The following is a 25522-nucleotide window of genomic DNA, read 5'->3' as shown; positions in this document are numbered from 1 at the left end:
GACTCGAGTAGCAATGTAGCCTCTGGTCATCTGGAGAGGTAACAGAGAGAGCCACACAAGACACACAATTTGGCTTCCAAACAGCAGCTCCACGCATTTCCCCAGCACTGGGCAGCTTTTTGTTCCCCTTTCCTCCTCCCCCTTTTCCTTCTGCACATTAAAAGGAATGTACTGATTATATGGAGCTATGACAGCAAATTGTGACTAATGTATGAAATGAAAATCCATGCCTGATGGCACGGAGATCTTAGACAGATACTCTGCAATTACTGCCTTGCTACAATTTCTGCTGGGTGTTACTTACTCAAACACAATACCGAGCACAGGCAATTTACTGCAGAGGTCATAAAAAAAAATATCTCATTAAACCCACACCATTTAAGACCAGGTAGTTTCCCAGCTCACGTTTCTGCCTGGTGCAATGCTGTGGAGGTTGGCTGGGCAGCTGCCCACGGGGAAGATCCCTCTCAGGTGTGAAGGGAAGCAGTGAGAGCAGGCAGGGTGAGCGCTGTGCTGTACGGGAGGGTGCAGAGGCTGGCGAGCTGCAGCCTGTGCCTCTCAGTGCACTGCAGAAGCAGGGGGATGTAACCGGCTGCTGAGAGCGCAGGGGAGATGTGGTGAGGCGTGGAGCCGAGCAAGTCTCTCAAGTAGCCAGCGGTCTTAACTCCCCAGCCATTTCTCTCCAGGGAATTGCAACCCCCCGGGGACTTGGCACGCTGTCCCACGTGATGATCTGTTGAATACTCTGCAAGATGCTGGCCCCAATTCTCTCTGCAGCAGCATCAGGTGCTCGCAACTGCTGCTCGGAGCACGCAGGGCCAGTTGGCAGCGGCGCGGGTGTCTCGCAAATGTGCTGATGTAGCACTGACACGGGAGCTGCTGCCAGGGCCCTGCCTGCAGAAGAGTGGGCAGGAACCAGAGCTATCTTTGTGCAGTGTAATTTACTGACAGGCCCAGCTGTCCCGTCTCCTGTTTTTAGGTGGTAAATGCCCCACGCAGAGGTGCCACAACTGTGCCAGTCAGGGTGAATCAACCTCTCCAAGCAGCCCCCACTGAGGCATGTTGCCTACCCAGCCAGTGACCCAAGTGGGTAGAGATGCCTGGTGTCAGCTGGTTGAGACAGAAGAGGGAAAAGACATTTCCCATCACCAGAGGCTTTTACAGCCCAGTTGACGCTTCTGCATCCCAGGGAGGTGCCAGCCCAAGAAGTGCAGGCTCCAAATCTGCCTTCTTGATGTCAGTCGTGGTTGGCTTCAGGGAATGGTGTCCATGCACACCGGCTCCCCGCTGTGGCCTGCTGTGCCCAGCACAGGGGCTGCGTGTGGGCAGTGCGGGGCTGGGAGCGGCGTTGGGAGCTGCTGCTCCATGGGCAAGCCCTGAGCCTGGTGGGGCTCCAGCACGGCAGGCAAGAAACACACCTGGGTGACTGAGGGAAGGTGGCTCAGTCCAAGAGATCATAAAGGTAACTATGGACATTGAAAATGCCTGATAGCAACAAAATCACATCAGTTTACTGTTTTTTCTTTCAAGGAACTGACAATAAATACTTAAAATGAGTTAATTTTCTGCCCACAACACCCTTGCTCATCCTTATTATTTTTTATTTTGCCTATAAAGCTTTGCTTTCCATTGGAATACTGCAACTGAAAGAAAATATTTGATATTGATGGGGAAACAACACAGTAATATCAGTTACCCAAGGAGAGATATTTGTATATATAGAGAGAATTTAACCTCAAAGACTCAGTTCACCTATTCATGTGTGATTTATATTGCCCCAGGCTCCTAGGCAGAGTGAACATTGACACCCTTTGATGTTGAAAGAAGCCTAGTGACTGGCCTTTGGAGAGATTTGTGATGTCTCTATCAGCCTGTCAATGGAAAACCAGACAGCAAAGCCAGGCCCCCTAAAGATTTCAAGGCCTTGTAGGCAGAGGAATCATGTAAGCATTTACTTTCACCGAGTGCTTGAGAGGCTGAGCGCAAGCGGACAGACTAATTGAGTGGTTACCGCGCGGCGTGCTGCAGTCGGTGTCTGCACAGCTCTCCTCGACCGATGCCCTTTTGGCCATGAAAAGGGGCCAGTGTCAGCAGTGGGTGCATTTAGCAATTGCTCACCCCTGGGTGATGGAGTACTTTGGTATCTGTGGCAGCCTGGTAGCGATGTGAGAACACATGGCCAGGGCTTTAAAGTGAGGACTAAACCTCGTTTATTTGAAATGGAAAACATTTTCTTGCAATTGTAGCTGGGCAGATAAGCTCTGACCGTAATTACTGCTCGTGTCTGTGGTATCAACTGTCAAGGGTTTTTCATGGAACAAAATAGCCTTGAATAGGTTTGATACTCTATGCAGAAAAGGGCAGCACCACAACAAAGAAGAGCTGCCAGCAGTGCAATATGTGCTGCACATCCCTGGCACGACACCAGGCCGTGCACCAAGGTCAGTGCCGGGAAGCAGGTGGCAGGAGGGACCAGGAACTGATGCTCCCTCTGAGTCGAATTCCCAGACAATGTGTTGAGTAACACTTTGGAAGACAGGATTAAAATTCAATGCAATGCTGATAGATTGGGGTAATGACTTGAAAACAGCAACACGTGATGTAATAAAGACAGCTGTAGAATGGTTTACATAGAATTAAGGACTGCTGGCTAGGCACAGTGGGATCTGAGGATTACTGGGGATTATAAACTGAAGATGCATCTAAAATATGATGCTATTGCAAAAACAAAGGCCCAGTGCTCTGTGCTTATGTTGAGGCTGAGAGCTCACTGGAATCAGGTGTGTCCAAGGTTGCAGTACGTGAGGAAAGGTACAGAAATTGCCCAAGCATTTGGAGACTAGGTGCAGGGGGAAGCTGGTACCTGGCAAAGAAAGCTCAAGGAACTGCCTGTGGGAGAGAGGCTGCAGCATCCAGAGGCTGAATCTTCTTACTGGTCACTGAGAACTGAGAAGTGAAGCTGTAGGTAACTCAGGTACAATATCGTCCTTTACTTGCTGTTGTCCCTTTGTGAAGTCCAACACTGGCATCATCCTTTCCTGTCTCTTTCCGTGTGCCCTTCAAATGAAAGGACTGTAAAGTCACAGGTAAAAGGCTGGGAACGGGACATCTGACGCAGGAGAGCAGGTATCCATAAATTTGCCTCAGTGAGAACGTGGAGAGCAATTGTGGGTTCTGATTTCCAGGGAGCCTCTGTGGGGAACTAATAGTCTAGACTTGTCCTTTTTGAGGCCTAATTATGTCTCTCTGTCAAACTATAAAAACAAGAGTCTGTAGCATCACAAGGGAAAATGAAAGCTATTGGCCTGTGTTCTGCATTTAATAGGATGTCAAAATCTAAAGCACAGTCTGACTGGTTTTTGACTGAGGTTAGAAAAGAAAGTACAACTAATTAGGGTGTTCCTGAATATCCCTCTCTGTCTAACAGCTGTAGACTTGCAAATTGTAGCATACTGGGAGTCCCAAACTCTCTGATCAGTGCCACTGTCTGTCTGGATGGGAGGGGCCTTTCCTGCTGATGGGATTCGGGCTCCACTTGAGCAATGTCACTGTAAGTGGGGACAGTTCCCTGGGAAATGCCTTGTGCCATCGTACATCTCTGTGTCAAGGAGAGAGAGTAAAAGAGCTGTGATTTCAGGCGTAGGGAGAGTAGCAGGAGAGGAGTGTTCCATGTCACGTGCTGTTGATGAACTCGTCCTTTTCAGCTTTCTTTGAAGATTAATTTCCAAAGTCTTTAAACATCTGTGTATGAAATGCAGGTTTTATTCTTCAAGTATCATGGTCTCCGAATCAAAATAACACACAGTGATCTTTAACATATACAGAGAAGTAAGAGTGCAAGAATTCACCCTCAAAATATGCCGTATGTGCTAGGTGCTAACTACAGCAGCTGGTCCCAACCTTCTTAGAGTCAAGCTGCTCTTCCGTGGTCACCTCTTCCACCTGCTCCCATGTCCTGATCATTAACTCTGCTCCCAGGCCTTAGAACAGCTTCCTTCTTGTTCGCAATCCTTCGTGCACAGATAATAGAAGACAACATGATCTATGTCAGACAACATGATGTATGTCTAGGAAGTCTGAGACAGCAAGAGATGATGCCCTATATATGAGCAATTAATGAAGTAATTATACCTTGGAGTCTGCTGTGTCAAGGAGTGTTAGATGATGTCCTAGTGCCTTCTTCTATCCTTCAGAAGTTGGCTTGAGGGTTTTTCGCATTGAAATAATTTCTTGGAGAGAACTGCAGCAGTTACAAGTTCCCTTTACCTTTCCCTTGTCGGCTGCCCTCATTCTGAACCAACGCTATGCTCAGCTGGCTCCTCATGTTTTACAGATGAACTGAAATAAAAGTGGAATTTGTCCCACTGTGAAAGAAAGGAAGAGGAAAAATAACTGTCTGCAAGGTTTTTCATGCCAGTCCCACATCCTTGGTTTTGCCCTCTTTTTGACACAGAAATTTGATTGTCTTCTGCTTAGACATTCTGGGGCACCTTTCTGGTTTTCATTCATCTTCTCTGATCCAATTTTGTGTTAGTCGTGAGACTGCCACGTTGCCTCACAGTCAAAATTAAACACTGCAATTCAAACTCAGAGGACCATCAATGGGCAGAAAAAAAATGTGGTCTCAAAATGGTGATTTTTTTTTAATGTCATGTCTGCAAGGTCTTGCACAGGGATTTGAGTCAGGAAAGCGGAGTCAGTGAGTCCGCAAGAAAAGGGAAGGTCTTTCCTGCAGTCAGCCTATAAAGAAAAAAAAATGGTGGAAAAAGAGAATAAAAAAGAGAATGACTTCCACAACCCAAAGTAACTTAGGAAGCTGAGAGAAACAAGAGCACCTGGATCTTTTCAGAGACTGCCAAAATACGGTGTGACAGGGCCTCAACACCTACATAGAGATTTATAGCTGTATTTTCCAAGAACTGCACAGTGCTTTCACCCACAAATAACAGTTTCTGTAAGCGCAGCTAAACCATGCTGTACGGTGTGCCTTTTCCCAGGCTGAAGCAGTGAAAAAGACTCAAAGCAGCTTGGGCTCAGTGCTGGAAGCAGAAAACAACTGCTCACTAGAAAGTCTTGTCGAGGCAGACCGTCCTTCTCTGGCTATGCATGAAGACCTCACTTGGATGGACGGATGGAGGGCACAGAACAACATCTGCTGTGGCAGTGACAAGGAACACAGTGGGATTTGGCCACCACTTGAAAAACTTTTTCGTCCTGGCTCTGTCCTGTTTCCAGTGGCACCACTGAGCTCACTGAAAATGGGGGTGGAAAAATTGTGGCTTTTCTACAGGTTGTTTCTAATAGCCCCAGAAAGTCTGGGCAGGAGGCAGTGGCTTCATTTTGGTCCAACCCCAAGATAGGTCTGTGAAGGTTTCCCACCTGGTGCCAGGTGCTCGGGTCTGGGCAGGGACCAGTCACGCATGCTTTCCATGACCCTCGAGCAGAAGCTTCCTCAAGCTCCCTGAGAAGATACTTCGGTAAGCCCTACAGATGTATTTTAGGAAAGCCTTTGAGAATGGTCTTAACCCAAATGCCCATTTAAGTCTTACTGAATCGTGGTGGAGGTGGATTTAAACGTGTGCTTAAATAATTTCCTGGCTGCTCCACTCTGCAGAGCTGCAGCCCTCGGCTGTGTGCTGTTTGCAGTTTAGTGATGCTAGCCCTCTCTCAGCGTGAGTAATGTGCAAGTTAGGCAGCATAGGGTGAATGAAATGATAAATTACCACTTCTGAGAGAATGGTCAGTTTGTTTGCTGTCCCCCCACCAGCTCTTTTCTTCTGCAGCCGTTCATTGTGGTTTTTCCAATCAGCACAAAGCCCCCTGACTGCCCCACGCTTCGCACAGCTTGTCAGGAGCTACCGAAATCCCATGTCTGAGCACAAAGGTGTGGGCACTTCAAAGTTCTGGCAGTGACCAAAGCAATTGGAAACGGCAATTAGAATATAGGCCACTTCCAAATGGAGGGGGGAAGGATAACCACGCAGCTCAATTTTAGCATAAAAAGTTAAAAAACAAGAATCACGAGGGAGGGAGGGCCTGCTTTTTTCTCCTCTATCTTCATCTGCACAGTTTAAAGGGTTGGAGGGGATGTGCTGCTCAAATAAAGGATTACTTTTGCCTTTTAATCTGCAGCATAAAGATGACATCAAATCTACCCCTGTGAGTTGCCATGTAAATGAGTCCAAGTCAAATAACGCACAGGGAGCAACAAAGCAACCCAGCCCGGTCTGCTCTGCAGTATGGGCGTTTAATTTGTGCATGGAAATCCTGAAAAAAGCTGGGGCCATTTCACATGCACAGCCCCACGCGATCCTCCCTCCTGCACAAACTGAATTTTTGGGGGGGAGGCGGGCAGGGGAGGAAGAAAGGTCGGCAAATCCATGTTCGATGACGGCACAGATTCCGCGGCTACAAAACGCAAGGGCCGAGCAGAACAAAGAGATTTGCATTCTAAGTGATGCAAAGCAGCCAGCAGCGTTTTAATGTTGTGTTTGCTCTGTGATGTCTTCATCAGGCGCTCAAAGGCAGCGGCTCTGGCAGCCGCGGGTCCCTGCGAGCCTGTCAAACTCCGTTTCCATGGTTTTCCTTCAGGCAGCACCATCGGCAGACAGCGCGGAAACGGACCCCTGCAACCTGTTTTGAACAATGTCTCTGATGTAGGGCCCCAGAGCGGGCATCAAACTAGCAACAAGCAGCAAGAAAATAACAATTTTGCTTTTCGCAGGTGTCAGAACGGCAAACAAAAGGCTGTTTATAAAAGATGCAACGTCCCCTTTTTGTCGGTGTTGGCAGTTTAAAGTCAGCCGGGCAGCCATCGAGTCGAGGAGGTTTTGGAGGGGGTGTGCTGCGGGAGAGGGAGCTCCTCTTGAGGAATTCAAAATAGTTTCCTCTCGAATCCTTTACCCTCACTAAACAGGGCCTTCTTATCACAGAACTAATGGCTATTAATGGTGTTTCAATTATTCCATTTGAGTCGATGAGGAGGGCTATTTTATTCAAACAATTACAGGTTTTCTCCAGACAAAGAGAGCGTAAGGGTCTCGCTCTTCCTTCACCTTGAAGAGCACTCTTTCATTTAAACAAAAAGTTAGAGCATTTAAAGCACTTGAAGCTATATTTCAGCATTGATAGGGAATAGACAAGAAGTGAGAAAGACAAGTCCGTGGTCTTTTGCAATCAGAGCTGCCTGTGTGCAATGATGGCTCTGAAACAACCTGCGCTAAAAGAGCAGAAGTCGGGAGTGCTGCCTACCAGCCCCAGCTGGACCAGTGAATTTCTGAACACCACTGGTTAGGGAAAGACGTGGAGTTTCTTGGCACAAGCACTATAAATTTCACTGTGACTCTTGTGGTTGGGCATGCCATTATCATGACACTAGTGACTGGCAAAGAATTGCAATTCCCTTGGAAGTGACGCAATTCCCTTGTGGAACAGTTTCCCATTAAAGAAAATCGAAGGGTCAGATGCTGACCAAGTTTCAAGAGAATCTGTTTTTCCCTACCAGTTAGGCAACTTTCTCACAGCTGCCTGGGGAGGTACTGGGAGCCACCAGCCTTCCTGGCTCCTGTTTTCTTTATAGTTTACTGGCCAAACCAGGGAGAAGCCAGGAGTCGGGAAGCCTTGGGATGATCAGCTCCCAAGCTTTTTTTTTTTTTTCCTCTAGTGGAAATACTTGAGAGGACATTCGGTGTTCTGAGGCCCTCAGCTTCTGTCCAGGGGCTGCAGATGATCATCTGGGAGCTTACAACACACGACCTTCACGCACAGCAGGGGCTTCCACAGCAGGGCTTGTTCTTCATACAGCCTTATGCTGGAATTCAGTGAGCTCAAATGATGGCGGTCCAAGATTCCTGGCTCTTCTGACCTTTGACGTTCCCAGCTCAGATTCAGTTTTCTATTAAGAAGCCATAACAAAGTAATTCCAGCTCACAATTTCATGGTGCCCACTGTTTCAGGGAAAGTTCTTCCATGGAAAAGGTCAAAAAGTTTGTGGTTTTCTTGTTTTCTTCCAAATTAGGGTGGAAACAAATGAAAAAAAAAAAAAAAAAAAAGGAAAAAAGGAAAAAATAAAAAAGAAACCAAGGCTCATGCAAAATAGAGATGTATTTTTCTGCAGCGACCCAAAGCCATCTAGTTCACGGTCTGCCAAAAGTTATCCAGCAAATAATTCTGTCCTTACAAAACTCACTGGAAGTTCTGTCACCTCCTACACTTTCTGAATAGACAGGCTTAATATTTATCCATTCTTTAGTAGCTAGTTAATTATCGCGCAGTACCTGCATATGGAGCAGCCTGAAGTCACTACATGTGCTTGGAGATGCTGAGAGTGGTGGGGAGCAGATACAGGTGCTACAACACTGTGACCAAACTCCTCCCCTTTCTGTGTAAATGGATAGTACAGTACCTGCAGAGAAAATGAGCTTGGAACTGAGAAAGCTTCAAAGTGATTACAACATATTGGCTATTTTTTTGGACTCTAACTGATCTGTTAAATAAAAGTAATGCACTTTTCAAATGACTACTGGTTGCATATGCAGCACGGATTAGCACCAGAACAAGACCAGGTCCATCCATCCTGACAGTAAGGGAACGGGATTAACAGATCCTACTACTGCTAACAGCTGTATTCAAGGTTCCCATATCCCAGGAATAGTTAAATTCCTTTTCCACTAATAGAAACTACACATTTGTTCTAAATGCATTACTGTACAGTGCAGAATTTGCTCTGGCTTTCTCAAGAGCCAGCTGTACAGCAGAACGAACATTCAATGAAATGAACAGTGGCTGGCATGAAGGGAAGGGGTGAACAAGCTGCAGACTCTAGCAGAGATTTCTTTTGATCAGAGCAACTGTTCATGACTTTTGTTCAGTGTCTCAAGATGAAAAAAATATGCCTGTGTCACAGTGGAGTCAGAAGCTGGCAGTCGTAGTGCCTAGACTATTTTTTTAATGAACGGTTTTGTTTGCAGGGTACTACATGATCATACAGAGTGCGGCTTTGTATTGTTTCTCCGTTTTGAAAATAGCTGTAAGTGGTGTGGGTTAAAGCAAACAAACAGGAAAAGCAGAGCTGACTTCACTGAAGAATGGTTTGGAGCCATACGTAGCAGGGTAAAGGGGACGTGTCTGGGGAATTGCTGGAAGGAACTGGGAACGGTTGCTTTAAAAGTCAGGGCTTTTGAAAAAAATAAATACCTTCTGTGTATGACTACATGGGTACTTACGGAAGGGGACTGAGCTGGAGGGAGGAAGGGGTGCTTACGAGGTTCTCACCTTGTATTCTCCCCATTGCTTAGTGAACGCTGTTCTAAAATCAGGAGATTTACAGATGCATTGATTTTAGAATAAGAATACTTTGTTCTGTTTGGGATTAAACCTCTCCAGAGTTGGGTTTGTCACTGGTGTGGGCAAGATTTGTGGACTGCATTGACCAGTGTGGAGAACCAGGCTACCAGTGTAAAAGGGGAGTGTGTTTCTTCCCAGCCTTTGTCTGTGCCAAGGGGATAGGGACCAGGGAAATGCTGCCTGCACCAGTGGGGTGAAACTACAGTGGGGAAAAAGAGGGGTGCTGTTCTGGAGTAAGGGTAGCACAGAGTTACCCCAGGAATTGTGCGTGAACTTCTTGTGAGCTGGGAACCGGGTAACACCCCTGAGCCCTATAGCAGAATTACTCCTTATTCTGTAGGGTGCATTCCTATTCCCATGCTTTTAGCAACACAGTTCTCATCACTAGTTTTATTTGCTATTCTTACTTCTCAGGCTACTAAAGAAAAGTTTGTTGTAGGAGAAAAACAGCCTGAAGTCTTATTCTGACAGTAAGCAGGGATTTATCATGTAAGAAGTCTTTCTAGGCTGTCAGATTTATATTATTCTTTGGAGACCTGGTTGGGAAAGGTGAAAAATAAAATCAAAAAGGACAAAGAAGTTAGTACAGCACAGTCTGCAAGAGGTATCCTGAGCGGAGAAAGAACACTGGATGACACACTCAGGGTGAAACAGAAGTGGGAAAAAGTAATTTTATCTCAGCATTTGCTTTGGCTGACTTCTCAGTCGCCAACATATTAATGGCTCTTCCCCTAGCAACTACAGAGCTTCCAACATGCAACTATTCTTTGGTCATAAAGACAAAAAATGGAGTTTGCCAGAACAGAGCTACCCCATTCTGGGTTGCTGACAACAGTCCCAGACTGTCCATATGCTCTGCTGCTCTCAGAAGTGGTAAAGCAACATTTTTGCTCCCGCTGGTGCCGGTGGTGTCCCTGCAGTTGTTATTGTTTCCATCCAGACCCGCTCCTCTTCCCCGGAGCTCGTGCCCGCTCTGTTTCAGGCTGTACCGATAGCAATGTCACAGATCCTGAGTGCGGAGAGGAGCGAACAGATGTAGCTGTTGTCGCCTCCCTGCCTGTCTCACTTCATCCCTAGGCACGGATCCTGTGGGATGGCTGTGGGGTGGCTCAGAGGGAAGGAGGCAGGGCTGCTCCTATGGGGCAGGGCTGGCAGAGGTGGGTGGCTGGCTCCCATCCTGCAGGCAGGGACAGGTGCTGATGCTCTGGGGGCTCCAGTGTCTGAGAGTCCTCTCCTTTTCTGATGGGTTGTGTGTAACAGATGAGGTGGGGAGTGAGGAGTGAGGCAGCAAAGGATGAGCAGGTCCCTGACTCCTGTTGGGGCCAGATGGGCAGTTCTCAGCTCCTACTGCAAGAACTCGAGGCTCCGAAGGGTTTGGTACAGATTGACTAAAATGTTCCCTCTCTCAGTGAGCACTGTGGGATTTGGCTCTTCTCTTTCTGCACGACTGTGTTTACTTCACAGAACAGTTCCCGATCAGCTCAAGCCTACGTTGCTGTTTAAAGGGGGGATCACATTTTCTCCTCCATCTCTCAGCTAGACACTCCCAGCATGCTCAAGCCCGGCCAAAAATCATGGAATGGCCCACGTGGCTGAATTAATGTTGTTCACACGTAGCCTGAATGGGGAGGTAATGCTGGTGGCAACCTGCACACAGATCACTTAAGCAGACTGTGAAGATGTACCCTTGGCTGGCACCATCTAATTCCCAAGATAACTCTGCTTTACACTGTCCTGAGGGATCTTGATTCATTGGCCAAGCTCAGTTTGACCAGCAGAAAAGATGAAGATGACTTTATATACTAATTTCTACCTATACCCATTAGCAGTGGAGGGAGAAATTCATTGTTCTGATTCCCTTTCTCAAAAAACAATTGTGGTCAAAATACCATCTTCTTTCCACTATTAAATCTATCGTCTTCCAAAACCAACTCTTATCACAACTTAGTGTGCTTTCAGAAGATGAGACTGCTACGTGCCTTCTTTCGGGTAAGGATTTTTGTGTTTATCTGCACGCTCACTGCTGAGGCAGATAAGAGACTTTATTATCTACATTATCACTATTTTTCTCCCTAGAAGCCAGTCTGACTTTAAAAAGAGAGGTAAATATTTTAGCTTTTTTTGCAGACCTAATGTGAGACTCTGCTTGTTTTTGTACTTATTGATATCCACTAAAATAAGCAGCTTGAAGAGGCTCTTTCAGCTTCTTGGGCTAAAAACTTCCCTTTTGCTAACAGTCACTTGCACTGTTCATTATTCCGTGCTAGACTCTTCCCTCCCCTGATTGCATGTTATCACCTTCAATGGAACAGCTGTGTCATTGCTAAAGGGTGTTAATCTTCCCCTATCTAACACCTTATTGACAGCCAGAGTCAGGGAGGCCCCCAGTCTTTTCTGACTTGGGTGACTTCTCAAAACATTCCTTTTTTAGCTTCCTTTTCACTTCCTACCAAAAAGCCTCCTGCCATAGTCTGACCTGCAGACGTAGCCACAGCACAGCCCCGCGCACAATAGCAGCCTGGGCTGCTGCAGCAAGGTTTGAACATTTCTGCCTGTATCAGTCCTAGCGATTATAACCAGGAGAATATTCCCTAACAATGTCAAGGGACAATAAGCCACAGCTAATCAATGAGCACAATACCTACGGCACACCAGAGCCCAGAATAGAAACTGCTCCGGCAGGTGGGACAGCTGGCTTGAATTTTTATTTAGTGGTTGTGAAAGGCATCGTGGCTTTCAGCAAGACAAGAGCAGCGCTGACAGTGACAGATCCCCCATTACATTGTGCCACTGAACAGAGCGAGCCACTTCAGCAGATACAGTTCATTTTTCCTGAGAGTTTTGTAATGGGTTGGAATTAGTCTAGAATTTCATTTGTTTGAATTCCCATTACCTACAAGCATTCTGGACTGTCCTTCAGCTCTGAAGGTCACCTTGACTTTCTGTAGGCCTGGAGAGTTGCTCTGACTCTAGAAAAATCCAGGGCAAATTTGTGTGCTGAGCTGATTGCCTGTACAGTCTGCCTTAACACAGCCAGCAGAGCAGTCAGTGCCCTGCTCAGGATTTCTATCATCCCTCACCAGTGCTGGGTCCCAAGTCATATATTCCAGACACAATCTGTTATGCAATGGAAGAGCTATAGGAAGCACCTTTCCTTTTATTTTTTATCTTCCTCAACTGCTAAACAAATGAAGATACTCAGATTTATCCTGCCTGTGTCCAAACACAGCCCCGAAGTGCTGAAGATGAGAACAAATTGCCTTTTCCTCTGAAGTCAGTGAAAAGAGTCTAAAACCACGAAGCCCACTTAAGGCTTCTGCCCCTTTGTAGAGGTCTCTGCCTGGGTGACACTGGAAACTTCAATGAAGGGTTCCTAATAGGAGACAGTAAGCAGCTGATCAACAGCAATTGTCCTGGCCTCCTCTTGCAGCCCCTGTAACAGAGCGGTGGCCATCAGAAGTTGGCTCTGATCAGCCCGCTGCTGATACAACCTTAATTTCTGAAGTCTAAGCATTTCTGCCAGTGAGAGGCATTTATCAGTGAACTGCTGAGCAGATCCAGATGGATACGGTTCTCTTTTTGTTTGGAATGGAAGGTAGGTATAGTAAAAGGGGACAGATGGGGTCATAAAGAAATCTAACATTTATTTTATAAAGCAATCTATTGGTCCTACTTTTCCAGTACTTAAAAAGGCAGGTGAGTGCACCTGAGAACTGAGTGCAGGAGCTTTTGCAGGACTGGACCTGACCATCTAACATTACTCTCAGTCTAAGTGGAGTTCACTAATTGACTATCATTATTACATTTTTAGATCAGTCAAAACTGGGGCAATGCTAAGACGCAAGCTGTGCCCAGAAAAGCTTTACCAAACAGCCAGTGCACAACCAAGTACTCACTTGATGATGTTACTTCCTAAGTTGAAGATAGATGTGCTGAGTATGCCTGTCAACTGCCTTCAGACTTGACTCTCAGAAGTACTGCATTATTCCCCTTCCGACACACCTTCTGTAGGGCTGCAATTCCAAAAATCCTGCTGCTTCTCCAGAGCCATCAGTGGATTTCTTCTGGGCATGAACTGGGCCAACGACATTTTCAGATAGTGCTGGCCAGATGTAGTCATTAGAAGAACTAGGGCAACGCAGTGTGTTGTTAATGGAAGAAACACAGACCCCCAGGGGAAAATAGGAACAGCAGGTTAGTTGACCACCAGCTGACTCCTTATCAATAAGTGATGGAGCAGAAGGCAGAGCTGTACTACGCATGCTGAGGCCACTGTCACACGGACAGGCACTGCACTTGGGTTAAAACTCTAGAGCCACATGAAAGCAGAACATGCCTGACACCCCCTGTTGTTTTTTGTTTGTTTGTTTGTTTGTTTTTTCTTCAGTTCTGCTTCTCACATTACACCCGACTAACCTGCTCAGATAAACGGGCTTAGCTGAGTCCCACCTCGGTGAGCCCCAGGCCCTGGGAGCTGGTGCTGGCTGGCCAGGGCGGCTGCAGGAGCAGGGCTTTTGTGAAGTCCTAACTCGCTGGCCGGGTGTGCGTGCCCTGCGTTAGGTTGATACGATCACAAATTACAAATGATTCTTTTTACCACCTCATACGAATGAAAGCCACCAAAAACAGGCTGAATATTTGATCTAATGTAAAATGAAAGAAAAATACACCCAGCCTAGTAATAAGCATGCTTTGGGAAGTCTGCTTTGTTCGCTCTGACCAAACTCCGTGCCCGGAGCCCACAGCTGGACAGCCAAGAGCACTCTGACGTTTATTTAAAGGCTTGGTAAGGTCACAGTGGCCTGAGCCTCTAGGGTCTGAATTAATCTCCCTGGTGAAGCAGCGTGCTCGCGCTCAGCTGCGTGTGCTCGCAGGTACATTTGTGTAGAGCAATGCCATCCAGTGGTTGCTCAGATTCATCACAAAGCCAACGGCTTGTTCCTCAGGGACACTGCGTGAGCTGAAATGTTGCTGCTCTTGTTCCTAGCTAAGGTATTGCTTGGGTATTAAAAGACTCTGAAAGTGGCCAGCTTGATTGCTTCCAGCTTGTCCTTTGGCATGTAAAACCGAGGTATGTTTTAACTAGCAGCCAACTGAAAATTTTTAATAGATGTTTTGGGGGAAATAGTATTCTATATATGCAGCCCAAATACACAGTTAGCATCAGGCCTGGATTTTGGAGTGAGGAATGGCTACGTGCAGTCATGTGGCAAATTATGCTGATTGCTGAGACAAAAACAGTCTCTGAATGAAACTTTCTTTCTGGCCAAAGGTTGCTCAGTGGGACGTTTTTGCTTGAGGATGATGCCCAGATGAAGGGATGGACCAGGACTCAGCCCTTCTCCATCGGTGTCACATTTTGAAGAGCCCTGGTGCTGTTGGCTACTCAAGGAGGTAGCATTTGGGGGCCTTAAATCTGCCTGGCTGCATCTCCCTAGGACTCACCATCACATCGTGGCACAGGTCAACACCCCACAGGGGCTAAATTAAGATGTCAACAGTTTTTGCCTGTTGCACTCCCCAGGCCAGACATAATTGCATAGACAAGGAGGATTTCTCATATCAAACACTGTGGCTGGGACTAGAGCAGCTGCTTGGCTTGCAGAGCATCGTCTGACCTGCTGGGCACAGCCCATCCCCAGGGTGCTCAACAACAACTTTCCGAAGGCTGGAAAGGTGCGCTGCGGGAGACAGGCAGGGCTGCTCTCACCGAGGGGCTGCCCTTGCAGCTGGGCGGCCGCACCCCCTGGGTCTGACCCTCCTTTACGCTCGGGCCCCTTCGTGCTCCGCCAGGTGCCCGCGTGCTGCCGCATTTCAGCGCTGTGCCGCTCCTGCTCTGCAGTACAAATTCCAATCAGGCGCGACAAAGCCCACCGGGTGCTGCTGACAACAGGTGTCTCATTAAACATCTCTCAACCTTACAGGCATTCGCATTGACAAGAACCAAACTCACACTCAATCACAGCTTAATCACAGCCAAACTCTATTAACAAGTCATACTAATTACCAACTTCTAACAATTTCTCAGGTTCAGAGGCAAAATATCCTTTCTTTATAGATGAAAACAGATTTGTGATACTCCAGCTCTGGCCATAATTAGGTCCTTTTAAACAAAACAAAACTAAAATAAAAATCCAGAAGGATCCCTTTGTGATAATGGTCCTGAAAGTACAGTTGTACAATGAGATGTTTGTTTGTTTTAATTTTGTATCTGCTATGTTGCCCACAAGGGTCCAATTAGCTTGTTACAGATGCTTGTATCAGTTTTATCCACTTGTCTTATTTTTTTTTTTTAAGAGGGGTAACTTGTAGCACAGATTGCTGGCCTGCAGGCATCCAGAGATCAACAACCAGCTTTCTGTGATACCAAGCCCCCTGTGAAACAGGCAGTCCTTCCCCACAGCATTTATAATGCAAAGGGTAAAAGGAACAGAGGGGAGGGAGGGGTCTGCACTGGATTTTGGATTGTTGTGGAATAATCTGGTGTGTCAAAAGTGGCCGAAAGATGGCAATTCTGCCATGGCTAAGAACGGCCATGAGAAATTTTGTTTGTTACACCTCAGAAATTAAAATGCAAGTTTTATTTTTAATAGCATGAAGTGCTGCCTTGCAACAGAACAGGTAGTTCTTAAGATGTGGCTTGGAATTGTACATGTCAGTATTTATTCTTGTCCCTTGGTATGTTTAGCACATGTGTAATTCTGTGTTAACCTGGATGCTTTTCTCCATTGTGTGGCTGTATTGAGTGCCTGAGTACTTGAGAACTCACTTGTGTAATCGATACGCTTACAAAAGGGTACATATAAATAACAGGAAGAATCTGACTTGAGCTGACAGTGGGGGTATTGCAGCGAGGGCTAATGCTTCATCCTTAACTCATGCTGCTGCTGGAGAGGAAAAAAAAAAACACAACACAACAGCCTGAGTGAAGGGCTAACATAAGATTTCCTCGCATTTTCTGAGCAGTGTTGTTCAAAGGAGAAATTCTCGTCCCAGTGTCTGCTGTGCCAAATCCAGTAGCCAGTTGTTTACCTGTTCTCGGGTTTAGTTGCTGTTTGCCTTTCCTCTCCTTAATTTTAAAAGGAAATTAACATTTGTCATGGAAGATTATAATGCCAGCTGAGCAGAGAATCACCAACTTGAGGCTTAGTATCAGCAATTATTTTTACCTCAGAGCAGGTAGTTTCATTTCTTCAGTGAGGTGATGCGGGATGAACACGGCATGCCTGAAGCTCCTGGGAAAAGGCTGCACGTCCCAGAGGTGGGCTGGTGCGATGTGGGATCCCCATGCGGCTCACCTTGAGGGTCACTGCCTGATGTGGCAGCTCCATGGAGCCAAAAGCATCCGAAAGCACCTGCAGAGAAGCAGAGTGGCATCAGGCTGTGGAGCAGAAGACAGGAAATATACCCACATTCGGCCCCTTAGCACAGCCCCATGAGCTCTGTTCTTTGCTTGCCTGTGCTGCCCGAGCCCAGCTGTAACCCCGGGGGGATGAAGAGTAATGCAATGAGTAACAGTAATGTAAGGGGGGAAATGGTTCAGAAATTGTTACCTGCCGAGAGCTGAATGGCTTGGGTTTAAGGTTTGGTGTTGAAGGCTTTATCTCGTAAGGGCACAGCCCTCTCGTGCTGACACTGCCATCCTCCTCCATCCCAGGGCTGGCTGCACAGGATGAGGTGAGCGGGGCCTCCAGAGGATGGAGCACAGGAGACCACGGAGCGAAACAGCCTGTTACATTTCCAGGTGCCACACATGATACAAAGCAAAGCTTTTTCTGCACTTTCAGGCTGAAGATGGATCAGGCCAGTGTTTCCCTGCTCATCAGCCTCCTGCATGAGCTGACAGAGGTTTCCCAAACGCGATTTGGCAAGGAGAGGTACCAGAGAGGGATGGGATACAGCTGAGTAAAACTGCAGGTGAGTAACTGGGAAATCCTGGTGAGGCTCCACGTGGGTGCTTCTTCTACCTGATGGCACAGTGAATCTTTCATCATTACTGCTGGTGCAGCAGGGCTGGTACTGCAAAAGTGTCACCTCTAATGAGGGCACTCGTGTTTCTATGACCCTGATTAGACCTGCTTGGAGTGGCCAGACTGCCGATGACAAGTGGCATCTGTCATCTCAGTGTAGGTGAGTTTCTGAGGCTCTCGAACAGGGAGAAATAGCAGGATTTTAAAATTTGTCTGTTTGTTTATTTTTGGTGAAAACGCTTGTATTTGGTGTAAAGCTCAATCCAATGTCTAAGTAGCGGGAGGAAAAACGAAATGAAATATCCACAAGCATTGGAATAACCATAGGAACATTCATGAAATGTTTCATCAGGGGAAAACAGGAGACTTTGCTTAGCCATAGTCTCATTCCCTTTCATAAGAGGCTTCAGACCAGAGCAAACCAGGCATTTTTCCTTGCTTTTGCCACAGTTTCAGCATGGAAGAGGCTAGCAGGGTTGATGCAGACTCCCCAGTTTGGTTCTGGTTCTGTGTTCTGGAGCAGCAGCGAGCAAGCCCAGTCCGATGACATCTGGCTTTTTAGGGAGTGCATACGACCTACTGAGCTTCTCTTCGGAGTTAAGTTTTCTTTCTTCCTCACGGATTTTTAGTGTTCCTGAGATAAAAAAAAAAAAAAATAAGAAAGAAAAAATAAATCAGAACAATTGAAGCTGTACTGTTCAGTGGAACCATTGCTTCTGATCAGAAACTGAAATCCCACTTTGTGCTCTTCCAGTGTGGAAATCTGTCAGGTAAATAGAAATCACCTCGTAAAAGCCCCTAAACAGCTCTGTTTTATATTTTAATTGAGGAACAGAACATTTTAAGTACTTTTATTGGGTGGCGCCTGCTGAATGACAGATGTCCATGGCGGAGTAATGCTGAGCACACTTTCATAAAACAGGGCAATTCCTTGCTTAAAACATTTACAATTAAAGGCTTGATTGAATAACAATGAGTTCTGTGCATGGAGCTCATTTCTGCACTTGTTTGTGCACCTGAATCAGGCTGTGATCATTCGGTAGGTTGGATATGAGGTGCCAGTTGCTTTGTTCAATGACCAAATAGTGCTCACGGGCACAGCTGGAAACGTGCCTTTGATTTTTCACCGGGATAGAGATAAGGTGCACTGTGCTGTGCTGTTAGACTTGCTAACACCCTCGTTTCAGCTGGAAGGCTGTTTTTTTGTGGTGGTTGTTGTTATTTTGTTTTCTACTGCTTGTTAGTAACTTTCCCAATTTGTAAAGAGCCAGAGATTTAAAAATGAGCAGTAATCCTTAGCAGCTGAGAAGGTCTTAACTAGTTTCTGCTTCGTTTTTCTATCTGTCTCCTGTGACCCCTATTACTGTGATACCACCTCTCTTCATGCATTGATCCTCACCGTATCTGAGGGAAGGCAGGCCAGCATTACTGTTACTTTATGCAGCCATACATGGGGAGCTGAGGCATGGAGAGATCAGGGATTTGCCCAGAGATATTCTGCGAAAAGGGGTCCCAGTGCTCTCAACAGAAAACCCGTCTTCGGATGGTATTTAGATTTTTGCCTTGCGAATGTAGAAAGAGGCTTAAAGAAAGCATGAAACAACCAACAGCAAACGGGGTGGCAGGGCACAAACCACAAACTTTCACAACTTGTTGGAAAACACCGTGTCTAAACTGACATCAGCACAAATTTGCGACGGCACAGAAAATCCTACCAGGAGGCACCTGAACATGGGAAGAGCAGCCCCACTTTTCTTCAAAGAGATGACTCCACAAAGTAGCTCTTGCCACAGCATGTGGAACGTGACATGGGAACAGCAGGAGGCAAAATGTGTCACAGTAAAATTGTGCCACATTCAGCCCAGGAGGACACCGTGCAAACTGATGCAAAATTAAATCCAATTGATAAGGTAACACATACACCATTTACTCAGTTTATTAGATATTGAATACATTTATATTTAATTATTATAGTGCCTCAAAATTCTCTTGGTGTCCATCACAAGCTCTCTAGGGTCTTTCTTTGTTGAAGTAAAGAGCTAGACACATTTTCACCAGGCCCAGTCCTGTATTCCCTTTTCACCAAGGTGCTGACATCAGCTGGGCTCATTGTGGGGGACAGTCCCAGTGTACAAGAATCAGGCCCCACACTGGCTCAGCTGCCTTCCCTGTGGTGGCAGTAGCCTGCCTGCTGCCGACAGAACCAGTAACTTTCTACTTTTACATGATAAATCCATCTCTGGATTCTCGGATCGCTCCAACATGTATCTCCAGTGCCAGGAAACTCCTGGTTCCATTCCCAGCTGCTGGGGTGCAGACCCCACAGCCTTGTGCCGGCTACACTAAAGTACAGGCTGCCCCACTTACCTGCAGAAGCAAACAGACATTTCCAGCTACCTCTAAACCCAGCACAGGGTGGAAAAAATCATGTTTTGGTGCTGTAATTCTTGGAAGAAAACAGGTGGCTTGATCCTGCGCCCACAGTCACGACTGAGCTGAGTGCAAGCAGAGGAGTCAGGCTGGAAACGTGCTGGGGGTGCTGAGGACCCGGCTCACAGGCCTGCCTTGGAAAAGGGTCAAGACAATCTCACACAGGGCACAACTCTGTTAGTTTTGTTCTTGTCTTTTATGTATATATATTTTAGAAAAAGGACAGCATTGGCTCTTTTCTGAAATGCTGTTCTGCTATGTATGAGAAATGAGAACATGGCAGTGTAAAGGGAAAGAGTGCAATACATCTGCTACAAGCCTAAATAAATACCAAGCTCTGAAGAAGCCTCACCCAATTTTGTTTTTTACATGTGTAAGGTGACTTCTACCAACAGACTTTTATTTCACAAACCTCTCCCTTTCACTGTCAACCATTCACAGCTGCTACAGACTGAACAATAATGAATAATAATAAAAAATATTCATTATTCGTAATAAAAATATATTTTTAGTAGAAAAGAGATAATCATTGAGCAGGATGTATACTGCTCGTAAAAGTTACCAGGTCTTTTTAAGAGTAAGTCTAGTCCCCACCTGCCCTTTACTCTGCAGGATGTGTTCTTTCAGCCCTGGCAGTGGCTGCTGAGAGGTGTCCTCTGCCATCCTACCACCACAGCCTCGGCTGGGCCATCAGCATTCCCGGCGGTGCCCCACTGAGCACGATGTGGGTTTTTGGGAAGGTGCAGCCAGGGCTCGAGTCAAAGCACAGCAAAGTTGAAGTGAATCTTTCCAGGGAAGCTGGGATGTGAAATGCTCCTGGGTTTCTTTGACAACGACAAAATGAGTCCTTTTGCCGTATTCCCCAGGCGCTCTCCTAGACGTCTACCAGTTACACCCCTCCTTCCCGCCTGCAATTAGCACTTACAGTGTTGCAAAGGGAGATGAGATTCGCTCTCCGCCATCCTCCTTCAGAAATCTCTCACACCTTCCCCACTGGGTGGGAACATGCGCTGTGGGTTAGGAAATATCCTAGTAGTGGAATTACATTTGCAGCCGTCCTACCCCCCACCTCCTCTTTTCTTCTGTTAGACTCTGGTCCTCGTCGTGGTATAGGAGCACGTGAAGACAAAAGCCCAGAAAGAGCATTTGGTTCAGCAAAGCCCCAAATCTCCCTGACTTTGTTCACCCCATGGAATTACATACGCACAACTTGGGCCCCGTGTGTTTCGTGCAAGGGTAACTGGAGCTGGGTAAATGCCTGCAATTTTGGTGGAAGAGTGGGGCGAGGAGAGAGGTGGGAGTATACGATCGCTGACCTTAATTACAGGAGATAAAAATGTTGAAACGTGATTCCTACAAAAAACAAGGAAGGCCTTTATCGTCAAGTGTTTCCACATGGATGCCCCTGAGAAGAGGTCAAGTGTTTTCTATATACTTTAAGTAAACAGCAGATTGTGAGTTCACAGTCTGGACTGGATTTGAGCAGCCTCTGTATTCTGCAGCATCATAATTGAGTCTTATGTACTTAAGATTTGATATCCACCAACATTATTACTTGAGATTTGCCAAGAAATACATTGGCGATTAAGAGTTACACAGTTTGCTAGTAAAGCTATGCCTAACGTCATATATGACTAACCTCAGGCTACAACTGTCTTGGGCTCCCACTGTAACAGAAGAGCAAGGATGGTTTCCCTTAAGAGTCACTGCTGTTGGTGGCTTTCTTCATTGTCATGTAAAAAATGCACACAACCTGCACAATTAAATTTGCTAAATGGTTATCTGTCAGGAACAGAGTGCTCTGAATAAGGTACCGTATGTACATGCTGCTGCGAAGCACATCAAGCCAAGTTAAAATGTTAGGCATAACATTCTCCTCTTCACCTTTGCAGCTATCCAGGCTGAAAGTTAAGAAGACTGAAAGTGGTGGATTTGTATCAAAACCAGCTCAACTTCCCTACCTGGAAGCGGGACAACAGTGAAATCAGAAATTACAGGCTTACTGCCTTCGTATCTGCAGATGTAGCTCTACAATCAGTGCGAGCTGTTCCAGTATTAGCAGGTAGCAGCGTTCACCACAGGTGCTCCACATCTCCTCCATGCCCTAACCAAAGACCTGTTCACAGATAGGGAAATGGAGCCAGCGAGCGATGATCCAAGTGCCACAAACCGGTGGCAGGCCATCCAGAGCCCCCGATTAGACCCAGCAGACCTAGTAACTTCTGCAGCTATTAAAAGCAGGAAGAAAGGGCAGGAGTGCTCGTAGGGGCCTAATTGGAAACAGGCGAGTCACTGGGAACCTTTCTGTCCCTTCAGCAGGGCTGTACACGATGACTGCAAATAGTTGGGGCCCAACTTCTGTAGGGTGTATTGCTGCGAGGAAGGACTGAGGCATGAAGCTTGGGAATCAAAAATCCTTCTTCCCCTGTCTGCATCTGCCTGACAAAAGGAAAAAGAAAGGGCAGCTGATTTGTGAATGCTGTCTTGCTAGAACTGTGGATTTGAAATCTCTGTCCTTGATTAAAGAGGAGAATGCAATTGCACATGTCATTAATTATTACTGATAAACCAAAGTAGTGGAGTCAAATAAAAATATCCTGCCCTATGATCAGATTCTGGCAAAGAGAAAGACCCAGGAGCCTCCAGCCTATTAGCATTTCCCTTTTTTTTTTTTTTTTTTTGTGAAATATGTGTCTGAATCGCTAGGTCTCCAAACCTTGCATGTACTTAGAGTGCGTGATGCCTATAGGTGCAGATCAAAAGAGATGAACTTTAGCTACACAGACAGCAAAAAGCAGCTTACAGTTCCTGTAACATGTGACCAGTCCCAATTATGGCTTCTTCCACATGACATCAGTATGCGATGGAGGATCTCACTTTTTTTTTCTTGCCAGAGGCAAATGAATACATTATCCAGCAGTGAGGCGTGGGGCAAGCGGATGCGTAACTCTGGGGTGATTTGGATTCCGCGCTCGCGCGGGGGTGTGAGCCAACCTCAGAAGTCATTTTCACTGATGCTGACACATAAGGCATCCCTCAGAGACCTGTCTATCAAACTGCAACATGCTATGCAGAAAAATTAGATTACTCATGCTACAATAAAGAAGGGAAGATGACAATGATGAAAAAAAAAAAAGACTTCAAAATATAACAGCTATTTATGAAATGAATAAAAATCCTAACAATGGGAAAGTATCCTAGAGACTTTTTATTTATTTATTTTAGCTCTTGCAAACCATTTCAAGGAGAGCTAGTTGGAAAGACCCTATTAATTCAGACACCGCCTCTGGAAAAAACACCACTTCATCATGATTGTCACGTTACTGTACTTGTGAAATATCATCTTAAATACTCATTATGATTTTGCTGCTGGTCTTGCTGCAGTCAGCACCAGGGCCTCCTTTGGCTTTGGTAAGTGCAGGATCAGGCCCTCTCCCTCTCTCTCTCTCTCCCTCTGAATTGCAAATGGATTGTTCACGTGTCAGCTCAGTAACTAGGCAAAGTTCACCGTGCTCAGTTCAAAGCATGCAAGATGAAGCTCAGGGCATTTCACTCACAGTATTTGCAGAGTTCCTCGGGTCTACAAAAGTGTTAAAGTGGTTTAATACAAAATCCATAAGACAAACATTATGCAGCTATGTGTGAACCCCTGTCCAATAAAATCTATTTCTTTGGGAAAAAAATACAAAGTAGTAAAACATACTTAGTAAAGAAAAGAAAAGGCTACGTGAAGCTTAGTAAAATCCCATAAAACAGAATGCCGAACAGCTTCAGGAAGGGAGATTTAAAATAAATCTGCAGAAGAACATGCACACACACACACAGAGCCCGTAGCTGGAAATGGATCTGGACAAGTGCCGAGGTTAGAACATCTCCCGCAGCACTGTGGGACTGGTTTTACAATATCAGATAATGAAAGGTTTGGCTGAATGCTGGTTTTTCTTCTCTAGTAATAACAAACCTATGCCGAGGCTTCTGTGGTATTCCTTGAGTTACTCCCCAGGAATGCTATTTGGGAAAGCTAACAGATTTTAAACTCCACCTGCCCTGACTCATCTATTAGCCGCACTACTCTCAGCTGCATGTTCTGCTTCACTTATTGTTTCTGAAGGAGCCAGTTGTTGTATGTTGGTTTGATTTGTGAAGCAGTTCCAGCCCACTTCCCAGGGGGTTTACTTTCCTGTCTTGATTGTCTCCTCCAAATATTTCTTCCCAAAGATAAGTTTTGGTTCCTATCCAAACCAGAAGAGGAGTACCATAAGCTCTTCTCTGGTCCTCCATCTTGTGCAGCCTCATTCCCCAGCGTGCGACACTGCTCTGCCAAGTGGTGTGATCAACCAGACTGCAGGCTTTATGCCTGCCTAGGAGATTTGGAGGTTTCACTTCTTTTTTGGGCTATGGCTGCTTAATAGAGACGTGCGATTTCAACATGCCCACACATAGTGTGAGTACGCAGAAATACAGGTCTCTTTAAAATTGTCAGGAGCAAATATGATCAGATCTGGTTCTTGATCTCATTACTGTCTGAAAGATTTGGCTGGCATTTTTAAATGCCATGATTTATGTTCTTCACCTTAACACGGCCCTTGGTAGTGTAAACCCAGTAACTCTATTATTCTCCAGGGCAACTTCTAAGAATCTGATTGGAGAACTTTCACAACACTGTGTCTGTAAGAAAATATTAACATGGATTAAGACAAGTTGATAGATATTAAACCAGGCTATAGAATGAGAACCAGTGAGAATAAATCAAATAACTTTGCCTAACTACAGAAAGTATTTGTAAAGCCCTGTAAGGTTTCCATTTCCTAAAGCCACCTGCCATCTCAAGTGCCCCTAATCAGTCACAGATGTTGGATACCAACCTGCTAACCCTATGGCTTTGAGAGAAAATATTGCACTTTGTAAACTCATTCTTGGGTATTTCCTTAATTTTTCTTAAACTAAACTTTCATCCCTTATTTTCCACTTAAATGTAATGAGTTATATCAACTCTGACATTTTGCCCTGCTTACTCTTACAGTTCAGTTTAGCTACCTCTCGAAGACCTTAGCTTCTTTTTTCTTTTTTTTTAATCACTAGGGTACATTTTTACTCTACATCTCACGATCGCCTTCCTGGCACTGAGGAATCCAACAAAATGCAGAGTTTAGACTTTTTCTGTAATCAGTTCCCAACAGAAAAGTGCCTGTTCTTCTGTTCTTAACTGATTTTTATCTCCATGATGAAGATCTACCAAGTAAGAAGCTTTTCTGAAGTACTTTGGAAACAACAATATATATATATATAGAGAGAGAGAGAGAGAGAGAAAATCCATTCCTTAAGAAACCAGAGACATTTTAGGAGCCTCATCCAGCTCCCACTGGAATCAAAGCAAGAATTTCACAGATGAGGGAAGGTACCAAAACGGGCCATGCTGCCAAAGACCGTTAGCTGCTGTTAGGATATACTGGTACTGAAGCACGATGGTGGCTTTGGCTTTGCCCTGGAAGGAGGCTTTATTCCACTTCAGCTTGTGAAGACAGAATGGGAGTGAGAGTTGTAATGGAGGTAGGAAGCAGACTGGATTTTATTAGTCTTCCATCATCTTTAAGAGATCTCTAGCCAGATCAGGTTTCAACCTCTCCCTCCACTCTTGTGTCAACCTTTGGTTCTGTTTTTGCTGGAGGATAAGTTTCATTATATTAATAAGCAGCACAAGTGGTTCCAATTGTGGAAGAACCACTTGGAGCTGTCAGAAATGATCAGAGGAGAAGTTTCAACCTTTCCATGATCAC

The 25522-nt window shown here is 45.7% G+C and overlaps 1 long non-coding RNA gene across 1 annotated transcript in view; it reads right to left on the bottom strand.

Moving 5' to 3' along the window:
• The window catches only part of LOC309882179, a 32770-nt gene extending 16168 nt beyond the window's left edge, over nucleotides 1-16602 (bottom strand). Inside the window, exon 1 of the long non-coding RNA XR_014318249.1 lies at nucleotides 16515-16602. This is a non-coding gene — a long non-coding RNA (uncharacterized lncRNA). The remainder of the gene's footprint in view (nucleotides 1-16514) is intronic.
• Between the last annotated feature and the right edge of the window lie 8920 nt (nucleotides 16603-25522).

The sequence above is a fragment of the Aythya marila genome, assembly GCF_965140915.1.
Source record: "Aythya marila genome assembly, chromosome: 11".
NCBI lineage: Eukaryota > Metazoa > Chordata > Aves > Anseriformes > Anatidae > Aythya > Aythya marila.
Note: the sequence above shows the minus strand (reverse complement) of the source record. Positions and strands in the feature narration are given on the sequence as shown.